Source organism: Meriones unguiculatus, chromosome 11 (assembly GCF_030254825.1).
Source record: "Meriones unguiculatus strain TT.TT164.6M chromosome 11, Bangor_MerUng_6.1, whole genome shotgun sequence".
Lineage (NCBI taxonomy): Eukaryota > Metazoa > Chordata > Mammalia > Rodentia > Muridae > Meriones > Meriones unguiculatus.
In genome coordinates this window covers 101,334,260-101,359,577 of record NC_083359.1, presented here as the reverse complement: position 1 = coordinate 101,359,577, position 25,318 = coordinate 101,334,260, and positions in this window count along the sequence as shown.

Here is a 25,318-nt window from a genome sequence, read left to right as displayed (position 1 = left end):
GTTTTGTTTCCTCCAAGAACTTGGCAGTAGTTCAAACTGGTAAAAACCACCTACCCTTAACTTTAGGCTACACAAGTGCCTGGAAGGTCAGCTTCTGACATCACAACAAAAACCTACACCCTTGGAATACAATAACTCTGCCATTTTCTATATGTACATTTCAGGGGTGAGCTGTGAAGTTTAATTGCAAATACGCAGACCACCAACACACAAGCATTTCCCACCATGCCTTTTTATTTTGCCAAGAAAAGATCTCACTACATAGCCCAGGCTAACTTCCAACGCTCTTCCCCCGGGAGGTAGCGTCATTGCTCGCTTTCTGCACCACTTTTTTCCGTCCTGACCCACCTCTGTGTAATAACCACCCTCACCTCCAGCACTCTCGGCGTCTTCACCCTCACCTCCAGCACTCTCGGCTTCTCCATGCCTTCTCCACAGCACACCCCACCAGCTGCACTCTCACACACGTATCTGTACATAGCTATACACACACTCATTCTAATCTTCCTCTCCCCACTCCCTGGGTGAGAACGGCCCATTAGAGAGGCACTTGGCTTCGTGCCTCCCTCTATTGCCAAGAAGTAGCTCAGCTGCCAGTTGATAAATATTTGTTGAACAAACTAATGGATTCTCTCCTCCTTCTTACAAGACTGTTCAGCTTCCACTTTCAATTTATAGGTGGATTCTGAACTCAAAATCACAATATTAGACCCTGGTGATAATTAAAAGAAAAGAAAAATTAGAATCACCTGAAGTGGAGGTGGCTTCTTTTGAACCTGCCGCCAGCCTGAATGCTCTGGATTCTTGGGCGTATGTGTTGGGGGAGGGGATACAATTCTTCAAGGGAGCAAAAGTCACTCCACAGTTTCTGCAGTTGTGTCACGTGCTAAGCAGAAGCACAGAGGGTTCCTGGATTTGCCCCTTGTATTCCTGCCTCTCACTGGCACATGCTTCCTGCCAGGACTACTCTGAACCCTTTTTTTTTTTTTTTTGAGACAGGGTCTCTCTACGTAACCCTGGCTCTCCTGGAACTTGCTATGCAGACCATGTGCAGGGTGGCTTTGAACTCTGGAGAACCTCCTGCCTCTGCCTCCCAGGCGCAGATGTTAAAGGAGTGGGCCACCACACCTGGCTAACTCCCAGCCTTTAAAGGTCTGTGTATCCCCTCTGCAGGAAAACAACAGCAAAAACACCTGTGATGATCACGCAGAAGACATTTCAGTGTAACGTGTCGACTCACCAACCAGCCAGCTGTGCAGACTGCCCCACACACAGTGGCTACAAGGGGAGGAAGAGCCAAGACAGAAAGAAAAGATGGACCATGTGGGCACACCCCACATGTTCTGTGTTTTGTTTTGTACCTCAAACAATCCACCGAGTGTATTTTGTACCTAGGTAGGTGCAGCGGGCGTCTGCATCGCACTTGTTCTTGAAGGCGAGTGTGTTTGCTCAGTGACTCGAGGTTGGCAGGCAGCCCAGCATTCACAAGCCGGATGTTCTCCTTCTGTAGGCTGAGACTTCAGCCGGTGGCACAAGGTGATCCTGATAATTTAGGGCACACTCGCTTCTGTGCTAAGCACTTCTTTCAGGGGGAAGTTGTCATACTATTTTCCAGAAGTGATCCTCAACCCTAAGATGCTTTTATTGTAAACTGTAAACACAGAGAGAACATCCCAGGTGTGTGTGTGTGTGTGTGTGTGTGTGTGTATGTGCGTGTGTGCATGCACGCGCATGTGCACAGGACCACGACATTAAAGTGAAGCCTAATGCCCACGGAGTGCAGAAAACAGAGCAGGCACCCTGTCACATCCTCTGTGTGGACCCCCAGAGGACCTCCTTCTCCTGACCTGGCTGCTCACGACTCCCTACAATTTCTTCTTGAATTCTGGGCCTTTGTGGGAATCTCTAGAAAATGCCATTGAGCTTTGAAAAGCTGAGCAAGAGGCACAGGCCTGACTCGGTGAGGAAAAGGTGACGAACCCCCACTGAGATCAAGGAACCAGGAGAATGGCTGAGTAGAAGGCTGCCAGGTTTCGAGTCCTTCGGGCCTTTGAGGCTCTCCAATGGCTCAGGCAGCAGGAAGTGCTGCTTTTTCAGGAAAGACTTGGTCAAAGACAGAAACTACCTTGGGTTTTCTTACTCAACACCGAGACATTGGAACAGCTGCTGGAAAGGAGCATCGGTGTCCTCAGGTGCCCGGAGAAGCAGGAAGTGCCTGTATCCCAGACACACCCAAATACTTCGCATCCATACATCAAGACAGACAGTTGCCTGGTGGCCATAACCTTAAACAACCCGGGCTGTGACTCAGGGCCTGCCGCACTGGCTCCCATTTTTATTTGTGGGGAGCACAGCTGTGCAAACCCCCCCCCCCCCGCCGCCGTGAGCTCCTCCAGCCCTCTGCGAGGCTCTCTGCCTGCGCCCTCAGTTAGATGGAACATACCCTCCAGCGGTTTCTTGAGAAGAGACGGAGGGATAAAGATAAACACAGCAGCCAGGAGGCATCGGCTGGGATCCTGCTGCTCCAGACTGGCCTTTCCTCTCTCAGGACTAGAGGAAACCATCAGAGTGGACAGAGTCTCAGAAAGCGAGGACGGTCAGGAACGGAGGCTGGAGTAATCGATGTCAGCCCTGGCTGGCCAGTGGGTATAACGGAAAGCCTGTGTGTTTCAAGCAGTACAGGCCAAGATGAAAAGTTCCTGTGCAGTGCTGATCACAAAAGTGACCCAGCCAAGAATCAGGTTCTATTCCTAGGCCTCCGCACTCCCTGACAACAACATGCAGGACCCTGGAAGGTGTTTATGAGCACTGAGAAGGCTGGGGATCCCAGCAGCCCCCCTCTACGCCCCTGCCCACAGCCATCAGTCTCCGCCCATCTGCTCACTGTCCAGATACAGCACTCTGAGCTGCTCTGTATGAGACAGGCATCAGGAGCCACACCCTCTGTGTCTGGTCCTACCTTCCTTTGGCTCTGCACATTGCAGACCGGGAAAACGTCCCGAAGAGCAGGGAGACAGCAGAACAGAAGCAACAGGAAACGGGGTCCTGTCTGGGTCCTGGGGTCTATCTTTAAACTGTGAGAGTGGGGTCTTAGGAATTCTATACTGTTGTGAGACATCAACTAAGATGTCTGAGGAGCCTGGGAGGCTTTTCATTCTGACATGTATTTATTTGTGTGTAAAGGACAGAGAACAACTTGCAAGAATGGTTCTCTCACGTGGGGCCTGAGGATCAAAGCTCAGGTAATAAGACTCTGCAGTAAGCACCTTTACCCAACGAGCCATCTGATTGGCCCCTAATCTGGGGACTCTTACGTAAAGGGTCAGCCATGAGGTCCAAGTGAACCCTCAGCTGACTCCTGGGTCACACAGCAAAGAAACGCTGACACACGGATGATTTTAGGACTTCTGTAGCATTTTCATCCAACAGCTCCCATAGGAAGACAAGCCAACTGCAGGCAGCACAGTGCAGGCTGCAGCAGTGCTGGTGAACACAGTCTCATTTTCTTCTTCTTCTTCTTTGAAAAAAGAAACAGTTTTTACTATATATTTTAATCATATTTCTCCTCCCACAATTCCTCCCAGATCCACTCCGCCTCACTGTCCATCACACTTTATGCTCTCTCTCTTAAACTTTCTCTCTTAAAAAAAAAAAAGGACATGAAATACACACAAACAGGAAAAATGGAAATCAAAATAAACAAGCAAAAGGCCAATAAGACAAAACAAACAAACAAACAAAAAACATATAAAGCAAAATGAGACAAAACTTCTACAAAAATACCAGTGAGTTTGTTTTGTGTCGGACAAGTACTCGGGGACGCTGGGCCTCCCTTGAGGGGCAGTTAATAATCCCCGTAAGACTCCATTAGAGAAAACAGAGTTTTCCTTTGCAGGTGGACATCAGTAGCTACAGCTAGCTTCTTGGTTGGGGGTGGAACCAACCCACATCTCCTCCTCAGTGCTGGGACCCCTTCTGGCATGTGGCACACAGAAATATGTGCAAGCAAAACACCCACACACGTAAAATAAAATTAAGAATTTTTTTTTTAAATGTAAGAGAGGGCCACATAGACTAAGTGACACAGCTTCTGTGTTTGCTTGAAAACAGTTCAAGGTGGGGACGAGTGAGGGAAGGAAGAGAGGGAACAAGACCGGGTGTGAGCTGTTGGGGGTGGGAGTGGGAGGCAGATGACAACACAGACAGACAAACATGCAACACTGGGTCTGGTGTCAGACAACAGCCTCACTGTGTGACTTTTCTGATCCCCAACACTGTAAACGTCCATGGAATGGCGGGGGTTTCATTTGCTTGTTTGGTTTTTGGTTTTTCGAGGGCAGGGTTTTTCTGTGTAGCCCTGGCTGTCGTGGAACTCGCTCTGTAGAGCAGGCTGGCCTCGAACTTAGAGGTCCACCTGCCTCTGCCTCCTGAGTGCTGGGATTAAAAGTGTGCACCACCACTGCCTGGCTTCAGTTTTTGTTTTTATGTTTTTGTTTTTTAATAAAAAATAGCTAAATCAATTGCTTGATTTTGGTGTGTCAGTAAGCTAGAATGCGCAAATCCATCTCTCTGTTCTCCCCAGACAATAGCAAGATCTTGGTGGCCTCAAACCACAGACTCTCCAGATCAAAGTAGACACAACTGACTTCACCTACACACACCAATCTAAGCTAGACAGAGGCAGAGAGAAATAAGAGATTTAAGAATCTGAGCTGAGAATAACGGGGGCAGTGAAAACATACTAAGATGTATTGAGGTATCTACTCAAAAAGCATCAAATTAATTTGCATTTGACCCCTTTCACAAAACAACCCTTTCAGTTTGAGGGACTGCTTTTCTGATGACTTCCTGAACTCTGTCGGTCATTCAGCATCTCCGCTGCTAAAGCCCCTAGTTACTGTGAAACTCATTTTGTTTTCTGCAGTATTACTTTTGAGAGTTCAGCTAGCCAACTCGTGCAGCCTGAGGGAAGATTCAGTGAGCACCACCAGGCTCCTTCAGCGGGAGTGGGAGAGCTGTCTGCACAACGGAAAAAGTTAATTAGAATTGTAGATGTGATAAAGAGCTGCACTCTCCGATGTCAAGAATTCTGTTTTACAGAATGCTCGTGGGAGACAGACCCACGGAAACAGTTGCTTTCAACTGCCTTGAGCATCCTAGGGCACAGGGGCTCAGCCTAAGGGAAGGCCACTCATAGCCAGACAGAACACCAGAGGAAGATCTACCTCCAAAGCTGGCCAAGCTACTGCAAAACTAACCATGCTTGGCGGCATAGCATGCATTGACTGTGTTGTCCAGTTAAAAGCTCCCTTCTGGGCTTGGGAGACAGCCCAGCTGGGAAAGAACTTGCTGAGCAAGCATGAGGACGTGAACCTGGAAAGTAGGCTCCTCAGCACCCACATAAAAGCCGGGCATGGAGGCATACACCTGTAATCCCAGGGCTGCAGGGGTGGTGGCAAAGGCAAACAGATTCCGAGGGCCTTCTGGTCTACCACTGGTTCCAAAATGGCAAGCTCCGGGTTCAGTGAGAGATCTTGCCTCAGAAAATAAGGTGGCCTTGGTATGTGTGATCACAGGTAAGCACTCCTGCAAACATACATGTAACATGCAACACACATCATACACACAAAAGCACTTCTATCACATTATATGGAGAGTGCTATTTGTGTAGAGAATGAGCAGGGGCCCTGTTCCCAAGACCTCTTCCATCTTGGTCTTGAACTGGTGTCAGCTGAGGCCAGCGCAAGATTCAATTTGAGCCGGATTGAGCAAAGCTCCTTACGAAAGACTTAACCAGAAAGACTTAAACAAAAGCTGGCACCGTAGGCGGAAGGGAGGGCGTAGTCTAGGAAAATGCTTAGCTGTGGAGAACACAGTGTTTTAATGGAATGGCAATAAATCTGGCTGAGACAAGAGACAGGATGGGCACTAAAGCTGGGTTCGTGTCAGGCTGCAAAGTCCGCACACTATCAGGCTCGGGAAGTCAGGCCACTGAGACGTGTTCCGGAGGCTGAGGAGGCCAGTCCGTGTTGAGAGATGCAACCCCTGGGTTCAGCACATGGGACATCGGAGCAGCTTCACGGGGAGGCTCCCACAGCAGTGTGACGGACGGACTCTAAATCAGAGCAGAGCTTGTGGGAACGGAGGGGACTGACATCTGGAGGATTTCTGGGTAATGAGTGGGCAGCCAGCCAGAAGCACGGAAGACTTCTACCCTGGCGATGAGAGGGAAGAGTAGAAGGGAGGTTCTCGAAGGCCGGATGGCTGTCCATTTAGATAATCCCTGCGGTCTTGAAAGGCCGAATGGCCGTGACGCATGCTGAACCTTCTTTCAGCATCTGCTCCCCGATAGCCTTTGGCCTTGTCCCGGTCTCCACCACTTAAGGGCAACCTGAGAGGAGGAGCTCGCGAGCACTGCCCCACACTGTCTAGGAAGCATCCAGAAAAAGATAAGGACCCGGATATTCTTACTGCCTTTATCTCTGAGGATTACATTGAAGAATGAAGAGCTCCCGAGAGAGAGAGAGAGACAGGTGTCTTCAGTGGCAGATCTAATTGGCCATGTCCAGCCACCACCTCATTTGCCCAAGTCTCCCCAGGACAGCATGAATGCTGTGCCTGGTGCTCTGAGGGGAAAAAAACAGAGGAGAGGCTGGCAACGTAAGCAGTACGCTTTACTTTCAAGTAGCCTAAAATTTCAACAAGTGTAGAGCTGTTTTTTTATTCTCTCCCACACCCCAGTGCTCAGGATTGAGCCCAGAGCCTTATACGTATTGGACAAGCACTTTACCACTGAAATCCATCCCAGCTTTTTTTTTTTTTTTTTTTTTTGTCTTTAATGTTTAAAGTATCTTTTTCAAAATCAGACAAAGAATTATAAGTTGTTCATAAAAAAAAAAAAAAGGAAAGAAAATAAATTGGGGGAGGGGTCCTCCTCCACAGACTACGATGTTTGAATGTAAGACAAGTAGCTCAAGGTAGCCAACGGCCGAAGCTGCTGCCATCCGTCCTGCGCACGTCACACCAACCAGACATCACTCACTGCCCTAGCGGCAAGGGCCCTTCTTAGGCAAAAGGGACACAGATGTCATGGTTAAGTCAGCGATGTCTGCCCCACACACCAAACCAGGCAGAAGGCAGTGTTCGTTCACTCACCAGCACATGAGCAATGATCGGCACAAAAAGTACAACTGAAAACTGGAGACTTTGACCGTGCTAGTACCGTGAGTGTAAGTCCAGAGATTCTGAACACAGGAGTGGATCTTTTTCACCAGCCACAGCCATGGATCAGAAACCAGAGGAAAAGTCACCTCCTCGAGCAAGCTCAGTCTTGTTCTTGTTGATAAAATGTAAATAATGCCGTCGGTTGCACTATGAGTTGGGAACATTACACAGAGAACAGATGGGTATCTCGTTGTACACAGGGAAAACTTTAAAATATCCATCTTCCTTTTTACCTGCAGGAGTGCTGGCAGCATCCCCTGTGACCAGTGTTTGCTCAGGAGCTGTTCAACTTCTGCCACAATCAGAGTGGGCAGAGAGAGCTGAGCACTGCTTACGCAATGTGTGGTAAGCTGAACTGCCAGAGAGCTTGGATTAGGCCCAACATTCTGTTGTAAGAAAGACCTTGGTCTTTCGTTCTTTCTCTTTTTCTTTCTTTCTTTCTTTCTTTCATTTTGTGCTTGCTATCAGCAGAATTCAAATGCAGCTTAGTACTGAAGATTCAAAATGATTTTTAAAAAGGGAAAGAAAGAAAGAAGAGAAAGCAAGCAAGCCCCCTGGCAGTTACTTGAACATTTGTGTCTCCTGGTGCTGGTTTCTGGGGGTGGGATGCCCTAGGCTGACCTACCTCACCGTCTGGGATCCTAATGCACCCCTCTTTGTGCCCTCTGTCGATTACTGTTCATTTAATTGTCTCTAAGATTCTGCGAAGTTCTCGAAAAGAGGAACTAAATTTTTGTTGACCTTTGCAGGCCTGGCTCTCTTATATTTATATTTCCCCCATTGGATTAATTGCAAAAAAGAACCCTAAAAGTTTGTAGAATGGAGTGGAGCAACAATTTAGAAAACAAAAACAAACAACAATAACAAAAAAAGGCAACCAGACCCTTTTGTATACAACCAAAATATATTGCAAACAATGCCATAAATAAAAACAAATTGAGATTAAATATGACACAAACCTGTTCTGTTTCTCTATTGAGCCCTTCCTAAAACCCAAGATATAGACACACTCTACAAGTACAGACCTGTAAACCTCAAAAGATCCCAGAATCAAGTCAACAAACTCTGATCACTATACAGAAACTAAAGCGACTCAGGAACTCAATCTGAATGGCTAAATCTAAAGTGTATCATTTGGTTGCAAAGGATATTATGGGGACAACTGGAGCAGCTTGACTGGGCCCTGGCAGTTACATAGCAGCGTGTGTCAGTGGTTTTGGTGGTTGGCTAGACAGGAAAATATCCTGTTGCACTTGGAGTCCATATGAAGGTGTTTCGGTTGAGGGCATCGCTTCAGGTACTTCTCAGAGGGTTCTAGGAATAAACCTTCTTTGTAACTTCTGTATATGATAAGTTTTTCAAGACAAAACTGTATTTGAGCAAAGTGTTCTTTTAAATATTTTTAATTTTAAAACATTTTAAAAATAGTTTAAATGTTTTATTTTTCTTAAAGAAGAAGTAGGGAGTTTTCCCACAGGGCTGGCTAGAGAGGAAGAGTCTTTGGCTCCAGCTTGGCCTCGTTAATGTGAAAATAAAATGCTTACAATGAGGTCATCTGTGTCAAGCTGAAAGTAGACCCTCCAGAGTGTGGTTCTTGGCGAGTTCCATGCAGTAGACACCTCCATGCCAAGTACTGCAGATGTCACTGGCGGAGCGACCTCTGCAGAGCTTCATACATCATTTGATCCTGTGAGGACAGAAAACACCACATCGCGCTGACCATCAGTTCTGGCACGGGAGGCGTAACCTGCAAGCTCCTGCACTGAACCCCAAGCCCTGGGACCTCAGAGGGTGGTGGTCCTTGGAGGCAGGGCTTCTGCAGAGGTGAGAGGGGAGGGTGGGCCTCAGTCCAAAGGAGTAGGGTTATTGTGCAAGACGAAGTTTGGACACAGAATGCACAAACAGAAGGACATGTGGAGACAGGATAGAGAGGAAACCTGCAGTGACGGAGACCTAAGAACTCTGACAAGAAAACATCCTGACCTTAGCTGTCTGGCCCTGAACAGTGAGAAAACACAATCTGACTGCTGGACCCAGATCCCACCTTGCTCCTGCTCCTAGAGTCTGTTCATGGCAATAGAAGTTGGAGCCCTGAGTGATAGGATTACAACCCTAACAGCAGAAGCCTGAGAAAGAATCTCAGCCTCTCCTACCACACGAAGCAGCAAGATGGACCCCAGAAACCAAACCCTCACCTTCTCTGTCTCTAGAGCCATGAGGAATGTATGCTTGCTGTAAGAAGCCAGCCACTGCAGGACGCTCTTCTCTATCGTCAATGAGACCGAGGAAGAGACGGAGAAAGAACAAATGCGCCACTCCGAACAGAAAAGGTGTGCTTTCCAAATACCCATCTCAATAAACAACATCAAAGACGTTCTGTTATATAGATGTGCATAGTATCTTAGGTATTACAGAAAAACTAGAGCTGTTTGAACACAGGTCGGAGTGTTTCATGAGCTGTTGCAAATGTGGTGTTATGGGACTTCAGCATCCATGGATTTTATCTGTGACGCCCTGGAACAAATTCCCCAAACTATGACTATAGTTTGAAATAAATCCTAGATTTAAATCTAAAAGTTCAAACTATCATATGTCTACAGAAACACACACACACACACACGTTTCTTTTAAAACATATTTTAAAGAATATGTTAATTTATTTATTACTAGTGTGGAAATGGGGTGTCGCACACTGTACCTGTGCGGATATCACAAGACAGCTTTGTGGGTTCTTTCCTTGCACTTTTGCACAATGTCTAGGGATGGAACTCAGGCCTGTGTGGTAAGCTCTTTCGCCTAGTAAGCTGTCTCACTGTCCCGGGAACAGGCAAGGTTTCTTATGATGAAAGCACAAAAGCACAAGAAATAAAGAGTAAATGGATCTTTATCTAAAAAAGAAGCCCTTGTTCTTTGAAAGGAGCCTTTAAAGTGTACAAAATGATGAACTCCAGATTAGGAGAAAAAGCCTCACTATGAAGAGCTGATGAAAGACATCAGTCCAGGGCAGACTAAAAACTTGTACTTCAGCTCGGTAAGGAAAGAAAACAGGTCTGAATTTTTAAGAGCAAAGCATGAAAACCAAAACATTCAGATGACCATAAGCAAATAAAACCACATGCCACACTGTGCTGGCCAGTTTTATGCCAACTTGACACAGTCTAGGGTCAACTGAGGATCCAGGAACCTCAGTTGAGAAAATGCTTCCATAAGGTCACGCTATAGGCAAGCCTTAATTAGTGATTGATGGGGGAGGGCCCAGCTCATTGTGGATAGGTCCACCCCTGAGCTGGCCGTCCTGGTTCTCTAAGAAAACAGGCTGAGCAAGCCATGGAGAGCAAGCCAATAAGCAGCACCCCTGCACGGCCTCTGCATCAGCTCCTGCCTCCAGGTTCCTGCTCTGTCTGAGTTCCTGTCCTTTCTGCTTTGGATGATCAACTGCTGTACAGAACTGTGAGCGAAATAAACCCTTTCCTCTCCAAGCTGCTTTTGGTCATAGTGTTTCATCATGGCTGTAGTCACCTTATATAGAGATATGCAAAGTTAAATTACCATAAGATCCTAGACTTATGTCACATCCAGTGGGGCAGCTAAAATTAAAGACAGCGGGGGATGGAGGGGTTGGCTCAGCAGGCACTGATTGCTCTGGCAGGGGACCTAGGTTTGGTTCCTAGCTCTCACATTACACATCCAGAAAACCCAAGACCTTCTGGCCTTCCTGGGCACCTTATACATGTGGTGCCCAACATACACATGCAGACAAAATACCCATACACGTGAAATTTAAAAGCGTTTTTAATTAAAATTAAAGACGCTGCTCATGCACTGGTGAGAAAGAGCTGATCTCCCAGAAGATGCAAAATACCTGAGCATTTAAAGTTGATTGTTATTTCCCTCGTTCAGGTGAGGCTGACTCCTTTACAGTAGCTGGAAAAGTTGTATGCACACAAGAGAACACAACAGCCCACACTCTTGACTGGCTATTTCTTTCTCTTTTTTTTCTTTTTTGTTTTTTTTAAGACAGGGTTTCTCTATGTAGACTTGACTGTTCTGGACTTGCTCTGTAGGCAAGGCTAGCCTCGAACCCACAGAAATCCGCCTGCCTCTACCTCCCCAAGTGCTGGGATTACAGGCATGCAGTTTGACTGGCTATTTGTTTTAATTTAAAAAGATTAAAAAAAAAAAAAGGCAGGGTGGCAGTGGCACACTCCTTTAATCCCAGCACTTGGAAGGCAGAAGCAGTCAGATCTTTGAGTTCTTGACCAGCCTTTTCTACAGAGCAAGTTCCAGGACAGCCAGGGCTACACAGAGAAACCCTGTCTCAGAAAAAGAAAACAAAACACCAACAATAACAAAGTTTTGAAAAAAAAAAAAAAAAGCAAACCTGGAAAGAAGGCTCTGTGGTTAAGAGTGTTGGCTGCTTTTGTGGAAGACCTGGGTCTGATTCCCACCATCCATATGGTAGTTCACAGCCACTGTAACTGCTGTCCCAACATCTTCTTCTGGACCCCAAGGATACTGTATGTATGTGTTACAAAACACCCATACACATACAATATAGTAAAGGTTAGAGACAAGTGACAGAACACGCAGACTGTGGAGCAATGATAGCGCCCCGTTCACACCACTGTTTCAGATCAGTAACCTTAGTAGGACTTGCTGAACATGGGTAACCAATGACCTAAAGGAAATTTTAGTGTCGTCAATAAGCAGGATCTTCTGGAAATGGTATGATGCCTCAGTGAACAACAACCAGAACAATGCCCGGGTCCCACATGTCCTGGGGCTTTGGATTTCCCTAGCGACACATTTGTAAGTGCCACAATAACCTGGTTTTGCTCGACAGGAATTATTTTAGCGGAGTATTAAAAGACACCTGGACATGTAAGAAAGAAATGTGCAAAACCTGGCATTTAACTTAAGAAGTCAAGGTGAGTTTTAATGTCTCTCCTACCTTAGTGGAGGTATTTTTATTCCCCTGACATGTAAGGATAAGCCTCTAAGCTCAGGCTGGAAATGGTCTAGCTCCAAGAAGACAAGACACCATTTTTCAAAAACAGAGGAGCTGGTCAAATAATACTCTAATAAGACTAACAAAACTCACAAGACTAATGGACATAAGCAGTTGTTCTTTACCAGAGCATCCTTGGATTTTGGCAATTGTGAGATCCCATGCCCAGAGTTATGTGAAAGACAACCGCAACTTGGAAAGGATATAAAAGATAGAACTTTTATAACTTTCATGTAGAAGAATTTTAATTCAGAACATGGCTCCTCTGGCAAGAGATCACATCCAAAGACCTTCTAGGTCTGTGTGATCCAGCTGGAATACAGACACACCTTTAATCCCAGGAGACAGAGGCAAGGGAATCTTAGTTCAAGGCCAGCCTGGTATAGAGCAACTTTCTGGTAAAGAAAAGCTTATGTAAAGGTATGGTGGTACGCGTCTTTAATCTCAACACCCAGGACAGAGGCATTTGGATCTCTGGCTTCTGTTCAGGCAGTTTCGTTGAGTCGGTGAGTTGAGAGGCAGTGCAGCAGAGTTTGTGGCAGTTCAGACGGTAGAATTCACAGGCAGTCTTAACAGGAGAGTTTTACAGAGGCGGGTTGAAGAGAGAATAAGCTAGATACCATCAAAGACAAAGGAATCAGAGAATGAGAAAGAATCGGAACTTTAGAACAGATTGCTAGAGTTAGTTTGAGGCTAAGCAGAGAAATTCAGTCAGAAGCTGAGAGAAGCCAGTTTGAATCAGTCAGCTAGGAGAGGCGTTTGAGCAAGAACAGCTGAGTTGAACCAGCCAGCCAGAGTTCAGAAAGAACTAGAAAGGGTGAGCTTACTCAGGAGTAAGTCTCATAGGCTGAAATCATTCTAGGCCTAGTTTAGATTATAAAGAGGCTAGAAGCTTCCAGGACTAGGCCTAGTTCAGCAGACAGAGGCAGTTAAGAGTACAATTCTTCTGAAGAAGAACCTAGTAAAAACTCTGCTCCAGACACCTTGACACACTGAAAATTAAGTTTTTCAAGGACACTCTTGCAAAGGTCATTGTCTTGCTTGTTTTCAGGACATGGACTGTCTTTCAGGAAGTAGAATTGTTACAGAAGACTTGATCTGTAAAACTCCATCTTGTGATTGGTGAGTTCCTGCCCACTGAGGTCACTTGTAATCTTTGTAGCCATCACCACAGGAATATTTATTACCTTTACCCTGACTTCTCTGCCCCTGCCCTTTTCCAGTGGGAATGTAAACTTGTACAACCACCTTGAAAATCAATCTGGCGCTTTCTCAGATAGTTAGGAATAGCGCTTCCTCAAGATCCAGCTATACCAATCCTAGGTATATAGCCAAAACATGCTCAAGTACACAACAAGGACATTTGCTCAACCATGTTTGTAGCAGTTTTATTCATAATAGCCAGAACCTAAAAACAACCCAGATGCCCCTCAACTGAGGAATGGATACAGAAATTGTGGTACATTTATACAATGGAATACTACTCAGCAATTAAAAACAAGGAAATCATGAAATTTGCAGGCAAATGGTGGGATCTAGAAAAAATCACCCTGAGTGAGGTATCCCAGAAGCAGAAAGACACACATGGTATATACTCACGTATAAGTGGATATTAGACATACAATATAGGATAAACATACTAAAATCTGTACATATAAGAAAGCTAAGCAAGAAGGAGGACCCTGGGTAAAAGAATCAATCCTCACTCAGAAAGACAAACAGGTTAGACATCGAAAGAGGGAGAAAACAGGGGAAAGGACAGGGGCTTATCACAGAGGGCCTCTGAAAGACTCTACCCAATGGGGTATCAAAGCAGATGCTGAGACTCATAGCCAGACTTTGGGCAGTGTGCAGGGAATCTTATGAAAGAAGGGGGAGAGAGAAAGACCTGGAGGGGACAGGAGCCCCACAAGGAGAGCAACAGAACCAAGAAATCTAGACCCAGGGGTCTTTTCTGAGACTGATACTCCAATCAAGGACCATTCATGGAGAAAACCTAGAACCCCTGCACAGAGGTAGCCCATGGCAGCTCAGTATCCAAGTGGGTACCCTAGTAAGGGGAACAGGGACTGTCTCTGAGATGAACTCAGTGGCTGGCTCTTTGATCACCTCCCCCTGAGGGGGGAGCCGCCTTACCAGACCACAGAGGAAGACAATGCCTCCAGTCCTGATGAGACCTGATAGGCTAGGGTCAGGTGGAGGGGGAGGAGGACCTCCCTTCTCAGTGGACTTGGAGAGGGCATGGGAGGAAATGAGGGAGGGAAAGTGGGATTGGGAGGGAATGAGGGAGGGGCCTACAGCTGGGATACAAAGTGAATAAACTGTAATTAATATAAAAAATAAATTTTTAAAAAAGACAGAATTTAAATCAAATGTATTTTGTTCCTTAGATTTTAATGCAGTACCACCTAAGGAAATCACACAAACACCTGACCCTTTGTGGTCCCTCTTTGTCCTGTTTTACTCAACTTTATGATAATGATTATCTTTTTTTGAAAATTCAAATAAATTCAACTAAAAATAAAACATAATTTCATACCAATTAAAAATTCATAGCACAATTAGACTTTATGAAGTTATAATATCACCGTCTATTTTATATACATATAAAATCACATGACACTGGATTAGGTGGCAGTTAGATTCTTTTACAAAACTACTTTATTAGTTACATGGTTGCAAATAAAAAGCTGAATGCTGAGTATGATGTGATTTAAAACTTTAGTGTGACAATTCACATGATAACAGAGCCTACTTACAGTAGCAAACTCCCCACAAAGAGCCTGTGGCAGTATATTTATCCACACATAAAATAAAACTGGCTGTTGGAAACATCAAACAGAAGTTGGATGGCATTCTGATTTCAGTTTCAGTATGATATCAGTGAAAAGTTCCTAAAATCAAAGCTAGAAATGAAAGCGTCTCAAAGCAGGTCTGTTAGGGTTTCTTAAAAGTTCCTATAAAACAGCACTCAAACACAAGTATTAGTACTATCTTTAATATATGTATAGGGACTAACTGATTTCTAGTCACCAAACATACTGCAAGGAAATTATCAGATTTAACTCTCTGCTTGTATGCCTGATTTTGCTTGTTTGTTTGTTTGTTTGTTTTGTTTTGTTTTTCCAGACAGGGTTTCTCTGTAGCCCTGGCTGTCCTGGAACTCACTTTGTAGACCAGGCTGGTCTCAAACTCACAGAGGTCCACCAGCTTCTGCCTCCCAAGCACTGGAATTAAAGGTGTGTGCCACCGTGCCTGGCATATCCCTGACTGTAGAAAAGAAGACATTTTAATTTTGCCTATTTCATGGCAGCTATTTCCCAGAGAAGTCTCATCAAGGGCACAATACAAGAAGTTCAGATAACTGGATCTTTTAAAAAGCATATGTTTAAGATTGATATGTTTGCTGGGCTGTGATGGCACGTGCCTTTAGGCAGGTGATTCTCTGAGTTTGAGGACAGCCTGGTCTACAGAGCAAGTTTCAGGGCAGCCAGGGCTACACAGAGGAACCCTGTATCATAAAACCAACCAACCAACCAACCAAACAAACAAACAAAAAAGATCAATTTGTTTGTATTTTATGTGAATGAATGTTGTGTGTGTGTGTGTGTGTGTGTGTTACATCATGTGTGTTGCTGGTGCCTGTGGAGGCCAGAAGAGGATTTCAGACCCCTTGGAACTGGAGTTACAGCCAATTGTAGACCACCATGTGGGTGCTGGGAACCAAACTCAGGTCAGCTGGATAAGTGGCACATGCTCTTAACTATTGAGCCACCTCTTTGGCCCTAGATAATCAAATCTCAAAATCAACCAAGCTCAAAATCAATCAAACAAAACAACAACAAAAATCCAAGAACTTCATAATGAAGCTAAGTATATATTGCTGCAATGGCAAACAAAACCCAGCTCTAAGACTCACAGAAGCCAAAGGGAAAAAATGGAAAATGAATACCAATACAGAGAGAAACCTGCTAGAAATCTAGTGAATGAAGAGAGAGGGACACACACTCATAGCCTCTGCAGGAGCTGTGGAGAAGCAAGAGGTCTTGTGAATCAGACACTGCAGCTTGCAAAAGGAGCAAACTGTGGCTCCAGGGGCCGTGCAGAACACATTATTTCTTTGTGCAGTGCTGTTAGGACACAGTTACAAATAAGCATGTATTGATAACACACACCCAACAATAAAATCAGAGACGCTGTCAAATGTTCTGCAAGCACTGCACACACCCCAGGCAATTTTGTATTTTGAAATAATTCTCAGTGTATGGAGAGGGATTGCAGATTTGGCTTCTTAGGTGTGTTTGTGACCTCTCAAATGCAGGTTGAAGTTTGAAGTAAAGAGTCACTTTAGCAAAAGAACTGACAAGCAGACCAAACTCGTGATGAAGGCAATGGACCCCAGTGCCTCCACCGAACGACTTGCCTGTGATGATGAATGATGCTGTCATTAGAAACATACAAGATAACTTTGCTACTATCATAATTGTCAAAAAAAATGCAGGGGTTTCATAATATTCAAGAACTATGACCAAATATCTCAGCAAAGGAACTGCAACTTTACTGCGGAAAATAAACACTAGAAAAGGCTCATTGTCCAGACCAAAAGTGTTTTAAAATATCCAGAGTGACAGACTAGAACTGAAAGATCCTCGAGGGACTCAGACCTGGTCCATTTCCATGCCTCCATCTTGGCATTTCTTGACTCAGAGCACAGAGAGAAGATTCTGAAGCTAAAGCAGAGAGCCCTGCTCCCTGTCATTTGAGGAGCGTTTTGTGTGCATTCTTAGGTATTCTAAAGGCCCAGAAAGAAGCCAAATGGTGTTTTACTTTGTTTTAGTTTATATTTTGTTTATCTTATTTTTGCTTGGCCCTGAAAGGGATCTTGTGTCCAAGCCGTAGAGTGTGCGACCCTGGTGCCATGGCTGTGACCATCCCTGATGGTCCACGTGACCATCTACCTCTCGGCGTGCTCTGTGTAGGGGATGGCGTTGCGGATCACCTTCTCCAGGTACGCCCTTCAGGCTCTGCGCTCTTCTCACCCCTGAGGCTGGAGATGCCCTGGACGCCGCCACACGGGGCCAGGGCAGACTGCAGGCTCGGTGACACCCTGAATGCTGCCGGGCGGGGCTCTACGGCGGTGTGCCCCAGCCCGACATGATGAGCACCAGAAGAAAATTCCCTACGCCAAATGGCATTTTCCCTCATCCTGTACTTAAACAATCAAGAAGCCAAAGCGCGGCAGCATGTGCCTCTACTCCCAGCATTCAGGAGGCTGAGGAAGACAGAAAATTCTAGTCGAGCCTAGGCAAAGATGGTGACCTTGTCTCAAAAAAAAAAGGACAAAAATCAGCAAGGAGTATTGAAGCAACCTGCACAAACACATGCCGAGACACACAGGTGTATACACACACACAGAGGCCGGGGCCACATGGACCCACACATAAACAAAGACATTTTAAAAATTCTTTTATTACAAAGAAAATTCCTTAAATCAATGTCTCAATTTTTATGTTTTCCTTTGAACACTCTTTTTTTTAAAAAAAAAAAAAAATACTTAAATCACATACAACTAGTGACTCCATTTGTTTCTTTGAATGGGGATAAAACCTGGGGCCTTGGAGATTTAATAAAGATCACTGAGAAAGACCTTCTGTTTTTCACTTAAAACATTTTTACTCTTAGAAGAGACAGAGGGGGGAAGTGATACAGTGAGAATAAGCTCTTTTATAATTCTAGATGCAGGTTTCACATAAAACACCCTTTGGGGGGGAAGAAGCCAGCACATAAACTATTGTGAGATTTAGTGGGGACTGTGCTAACGTGCTAACATAACACAATATATACACATATATATCACATATATGCTAGTTTTGATATATTACACAATGTCAAAAGTAAACTTACACAAAAAGCTGTTTACAGCTCCAAGTTGCAGAAAGCCTTTGATGCCCTTGACCTTGTTGCTGGAGCTGAGCAGAGACATAAAAATAAGACTTTGTTTAAATAATTATTTCATACCCAGGCTGAGTTAGCACAGCCCTCTGAGATCACTGGAGGACACGTACTGATGGGGTTCTGCTACATGCTCGCTTTAACGTGACAGCTAAAACTCTGGAGAAGTGGGAAGAAACAGTTCGGCCACATACATGCATGAAAGCATCATAAAGGAACCCATTATTTTGGAAGGTAAATAAAAATTTTATTACAAAAGCAATTGCTACCCACAATAAAGACAATTTGAACACTAAAAGTTGAACACTAAAATTGAGCCAATATTAATGAAAGGGTTGGGGCTGTAATTTGGAGCAGGGTCACTTGCCTCTCATACTGGGTGGGGTTGGCAGAGTCCCCAGGTTTAATCCCCAGTAAACAAATAAACAAACAATGGGGCCATTAGTCATGCAATTAAATATTATACAAAATGAGTATTCAAATTAAAACATGAAGATTGACACATTGATTCAATAATAATGCAGAGAGCTTATTTTTTTTTTCATCCTTTCTTTTTTATTTTTTTTTTGGTTTTTCAAGACAGGGTTTCTCTATGTAGCCCTGGCTGTTCTGAACTCACCAGGCTGGTCTCAAAATCACTGAGATACACCTACGTCTGCCTCCCAAGTGCTCGGTTTAAAATCGTGTGCCATCATGCCAGGCTCAACAGCTAACCAATAGCATTATTTAAGAATCACATTGTTTCCCCCTAATGTTAAGTCTAACTTGGGTGCAGACATCATTAACTGACACAGGTAGCTAAAGGCTATACTAGCTTGTGTCTCTTAAAATGTGGTGACAGTGATATGAAACCCAAAACGTTTATCATCAACTTTAGTCTTTGACCGTAGTCCCTTCCTTCATAAATAGACACCTTCTTTGTGCAATCTGTAAGCTATAGTGAGAATTCTGAAATTTTGGTTTCTTTTAAAAACATGAAAATATTACAAGACTGTGTTTTCATTTTAATCCCAGGCGTGGGCATATGGGGCTGCTTTGGACTGTCCACAGCAGCTGACTGTGATTTGCCTCATGCTCTAGCAGAGGTGTGGTTTTGCCAGCTGCAGATAGTTTCTGTCATTGTGTGATACTGGGAATTCTAGAAGCTTTTCAGAGGGTATGTAAATGCAAGGGCCCTGAGAGGTGGGGTTGGTGCTTATTGGTCATGGGGAGGGGGGCATTGTTTACAGTTTGTTAGTAGTCATGCTCAAAGAAGAAACTAGATTCAAGGATCTCTATCTCTCTCTCCCCCCCATCCTTCTTTTCTCATCTATCTAGTGTAGGAGGTGAAACTAGGGGAATAAAAGGTGGGAAAAAGAAGAACCCACAAACTAGCAAAGACCAGCTTCAGGCAAAGAAGAAACAAGAAAAAAATTATTCAAGGATTTCTCTCTCTTCTCTCCTTATTTCTCTCCTATCCAGTGATAGGGGGCAAAATGGGGGGAGGGATGAAGGTTGGAAAAAGAAGCTACAAAGCAGCAAGGATCAGCTACAGTTAAGTCTTGGCTCACAGTAACTTCTACCACCAGAACTGCCTATCACTAACTGAAAATCTTTCCAATTTTGACCAAGGAAAGCGATTAGAATGTTTTTCCTGGGGCTGGAGAGATAGCTCAGAGGTTAAGAGCACTGGCTGCTGAGCCATGCTCAGCATGAGGACCTCATGTCCCAGAACCCACAGGATTTCCTGCCAATATGTGGCCTGTCCCTCAGGAACACTTGTAGAAGAGAACACTATTCACTGTAAACAAAAGGATCTAACTTTATATCCTGATCACAAGTTCTTAAAAGCTATTCAGCATAGTCGAAAGTTAAAAATCTCATAATAAGATATAGTTTTGTGACAGTCCCCAGTCAGAATGGGAAATAACTGGGTATGTGTTGGTGTGCTTTAAAAAAAAACAAAACAAAACAAAACCTCTTTTATTTACATTTCTTTTATCTCTTTCTCCCTACTCCACCCCAATCCCTTCCAACACCCCAACACCAGGTAGGAGAAAGAAAGGGTGAGTGAGAGAAGGGACACAGTTCTCTTCGCTGCTTCCTGCTGGTTAGGGTCATCGGGTTCCTTGGAGCTAGTTCAATCCTCATTTCAGGAGATCTCCAACTTCTTATATCACTGTATCAACAGCAACAGGCGCCACAGGGGGGAAGCCGGAGCAGCCCTGTTCTTCTCAGAGCTCCTCACACTCACTGGGCTCTGGCTTTTTTTTCTCTCTCTCTTCAGAGTCCTCAGATTTAAACTGTCTGCAGCTGGCAAAGAGCTCCTCTCAGGGCCTGCTCAAGGCAAATAGTCTGCTGCTGTGGACCATCTGAATCAGTCCCATATCCCACACCTGGGATTAAAACAAAAACATGTTTATAGACACAACAGGTATGTGTGTTACTGCTCAAAGATCTAGTTCTAGATTTAAGTCCGCATTTTTGGCAGCAAGCCCTGGAGCCCTTGATGAAAATGCTGCTCTACTTGCTTCTTGGCTGTGGAGAGCTCTCCACCATTTGGCCTGACTCTTTTTCCCATTATCCTATTAGTGCAAATGAACTTGCCATGTGGAGATTAGAAGTTGACCTCGGGGCATTTTTCTTCAATTACTTTTCTACCTTATTTTTATTACTTTAGAAATTATTAGATTATTGTTAGTGTTGTTGCCAGTGTGTGTGTGTAAATGTTAGCATATACTTGATGGGCTGCATCTGGGCCACTACATATGTGTGGCAATCAGAGAGCAATTTTCAGGAGTAGGTTCTCTCCTCCCATCTTGCTAAGGCAGAGCTTTTTGGTCTCTGCCCTGCTTGGCCCTCCAAACTAGTTGGTACTTGAACTTCGGGCAGTTCTGCCTCTGTCTCCCCCAAGTTACCATAGATGTAATGAGATTGCAGATGTATGCCATCACATCTGGCTTCCTGATGTGGGCTCAGGGAATTAAACTTACATTTTCAGGTTTGCTCAGTAAGAACTTTTCCCCTCTGAGCCATCTCACCAACCCTCCTCCTTATTTTTTGGGACAAGCTCTTTCAGTGAACCTGGCGTGAACTGGTTCAGCTAGGCTGACTGGCTGACAAGCCCTGAGAACTACCTGTCTCTTCTCCCCAGTGCTGGGGTTACCGACTCACCCACCCTGCCTGGCTTCTCTGGGGGCTCTGGCATTTCAAACCCAGGTACTCCAGCTTGCAAAGCAAGTGCTTTACCTTCTGGAGCACCTCTCGACCTCCATATCACAGATTCTTTTTTCTTCCTCCTGGTGCTTTTGAGACAGGGTTTCTCTGTGTAGCCTTGGCTGTCCTGGATTTGCTTTGTAGACCAGGCTAGCCTTAAACTCACAGAGATCTGCCTGCCTCTGCCTCCCCAACTGCTGGAATTAGAGGTGTGTGCCACGGAGCCTGGCTGCTGCTGCTGCTGCTGCTGCTGCTGCTGCTGCTGCTGCTGCTGCTGCTTCTTCTTCTTCTTCTTCTTCTTCTTCTTCTTCTTCTTCTTCTTCTTCTTCTTTCTCTTCTTTTTCTTCTTCTTCTTCTCTTCCTCCCTAACATTCTCCCTACATAACACTCTCCTGAAACTCACTATGTAGGTAAAGCTTTTGGCTTTGAATTCAAAGATCCATCTGCCTCTGTCTCTTGAGTGCTGGGATTAAAAGCATGCACCACCATATCCAACCACATCACAGATTCCTAATAAAGAGGAATGGCTTCTGAATTCAAGTGAAACTGACTCCCACACCAGCTGGAACCCAGACATTCATAAGGAGCACTTAGCATGGGTGCAAAATTGTCTAGAAAGCAGAGCTGAGAACCAGAGGAAAGCCCCACTCTGAAAGCCCCCAAAGCCCCAGGTCCAATGTCATTTTCTTTATGTTTCAGCTAAAACTCAGCCTTGACTTTGGAGCCAGTCCCCCTCAGCTCATCACACCAGATGCTAAAAATGGCAAGATCAGAGTTTAAACACTGAGTGTATGTATCACCTCCACAAAGCACATTCTTAGAGCCTGCATGACAGGGACAAAATGGTAGTTACAAGAGTGTTGGCTTATTGTCCTGACTCATGATTTACATATATACTACATTTGTAGCATGTATAGCTTAATTATTATGAATTAATTATATATTGTGTTTTAATTATTATGAATTAATTAATTTAAGAAGAATCACGCACATATGTTATCATGGGGAGCCGACCAGAGATGACCACTCAGCAGTTTATTTTCAACCCAAGTACAGCACTGAGTCTTTAGGGTAAGAGACAAGATGGAGGAACCTCTGCACTGTCTTGCCTCATCACAACATGAATAGACACATCATTAAGTTTATCTTAGTGTGAAGTGTCAGTACCGAAGGAAGATGCCAACATGGGATTCTGTAGCCTGCGAGGTATGTCAAGTTAAAGACGCTACCTTGTAGGCCGGGGTGAGGGTGACAGTGCATGCCTCTGACCCCAGTACTAGAGAGGCAAAGACAGGAGGATCTCTGAGTTTGAGGCCAACCTTGTCTACAGAGTAAATTCCAGGACAGCCAAGGCTACATAGAAACCCTGTCTTGAAACAAACAAACAAAACCACTTAAAAAAAAAAATGCCACCTTGTGCAAATCACTCTGGTCAAGGTGTGGTGTCATTGATCACTGTCTTAACTGGGGTTCTGTTAAGTGTTTGGAAGTCATCCTTATTTCCCAAGGGGACAAGCTGTTCTCAGGAGATGATTGTCCTTGCTTCATGGTGCACGCTCAGTTTCATGGGTATGTAGGGTCTGGTCCTTCAAGATGCACTGTTATTTCTGGATCCCAGGTGAATTCAGGTTAGGACACCACAAAAACCTGAAGATACCATTTGGGGGTTATAAATTATAATAAGCTGACAGGAAATTTTATCATTTAGTCACCTTTGTGGTTTCAAACTTTGAAGGCGGATAAGATAGGTTTGGTATTATAGCAATTTCTAGACTGTAGCCCCCGAGTGACTAACAAATGGGAGGGAACAAAAAGTTCACGACCCAGAGTAAAAGAGACAGATGCAAAACAGAGGAGGAAATGGAGACGCTCGTCCTGGTCAGCTTTCCTTGTGAGCCAAGTAAGGTAGTGATCAACTTTAGCAAAAAACATTTATCTATTTTCCTCCCTTTTTCCTTTTTCTTCTCTTTATTTCTTTGAAGGTTTTTAATTTTTTTTGTTGTTGTTGGGGGGAGGGACAGCATTTCCCCAGGTTGGCCTTGAACTCATAGCAATCTACCTGCCTCAGCCTCTGAAGTATTGAGACCACAGACATAAACCACCACACCCAGCCACAAAAGTAATTTCTAAGTGCCTGTTGTACGAGGACAGTGGTCACCCAGATGGGAGTGGGTGAACAGTGAGTGGGCATAATGGAGAAGAGGGCAGCGTCTGTGGACCTGGTAAGGTTCTGCTTTCAACACAGTAAAACATAAAACTTACCGTCCTAACGTTTTCAAAGTCCCAGTCAGGGCCATCCAGTACTCCATGCTATACCCTGGCCCTGGAAGCCCCTACTCATGCCACTGCCAGCTTCCTTAAGCTTGACAAGCAATATTCTCTGTCTTAATCTCCAGGCACTATTTGAAATTCGTAAAGCAGGACATTCTGCGTGTCTTTTCCGTACATGTATTATGCCTCAGCAAAGAGAGCGGTGTCAGTCTAGGATTCAGAAAACCAAAGCATTAAGGTTCAGAGTGGACCTTGGAAAATTCAAAAACCTGGACTAACTTTTACCTCCGTGGTGAGCATCTCCGTCCATTACCGGAGGAGATGGGGCTGGAAATGAGGAGCCGCCCCAGGGGCAGGGGCGATCATGAAGAGTTTTGATGTTCAAAAGTACCTCTCAGCCTAACCTTGATTGTTGCACAGCACACAGCCCTTCCAATGTATATCCTACATGCTGTTAGACCTTTACCTTGAAGGCTCTGTCCAAGTCAAGAGCTCACTCATAAGGAACAAATGCACTAGGGATTACGGGAGGACAAGTCTTCTGTGATCCCAATACCTAGATTCTACTCTGGCTCAAGATGAGTGTTGGCAACCCCAGCGTCTGCTGGGAGAGCATTTATCTGACATTTGCTGACATTGGTTTATTTTGGCTGGGGTGGGGCGAGTTGGGAGGCAACTTGAGACTGTGTTTCACCACGTAACTGACTGCTTTGGAACCCACTATGCAGAACAGGCTGGCTTACACTGGCTCATGCCAAGCCTTCCCACTGTGATGTGGGCAGAATGCTGCTGAAGATACTGCCCAGCACGTCACTGTGTGCTCCCTGTGAGGACCCAAAGAAGAAATGTCCTTGCGTTGACATAGTCGAGCAACCACCAGCTTTCTGTATCTGTTCCTGGTGGTTGGGATCCTTGCTGGACGTTCCAAGTTCTTGGACTCTTATTCAAGGAATTAAAATAAAGGTGCAAAGAAATTTCAAAGTAGTAGGTAAAGTTTATTAATAAGTGAAGCAATCATACAGAACAGAAAGAAACGTATTGTCAAGAATGACAACAGAATACATTAGTAAGACTGCCCAAGGGCCTTGATTATTGTTTGGGGCTTGTTCAAGAAAGGAGGAGTCTGGTTCCTTAAGGGTAAATAGGAGCAATTCTTGGTTTTGATTGACACACACCTTATGTAAGATTTTGCATATTACACATGGCTCTTCCCATAATGCATCTGATTTTAATTATATATGTGCCAACATGCATAAGAGTTATGGGGGTTCTCCAGAAAAGTATTTTCAGAGCAAAAGTTTGCCTTACTGGACAAGCACCTAAAACTAGTTTAAACATAACTGGCTTCTCTACCCTGGTTCCCAGATATTACTAGAATAAAAACTATCTACAGTTGGTGGTCATTATGGGAAGGGGAAACTTATCCCACTGATGCAGGTGGGAGGTTCTAGGTCGCTCACAGATTACTAGGGATCTTGTTCAAAGAGGCGTGTGCGAACAGTAAGGGTCCAAGTAAGGGTCCAAGGCTGCAAAGTGCATTGTTACTAGAGAGGTGTCTATAGCCCAACCCAAATGGAGTTCCAAGTGGCTAAGCTCTTCCCTATGCTTTCCTGCTTCGTGCCTGAGTACCTTTTGTTAAAGAAAAGACTTTTGTGAAAGAAAGTTCAG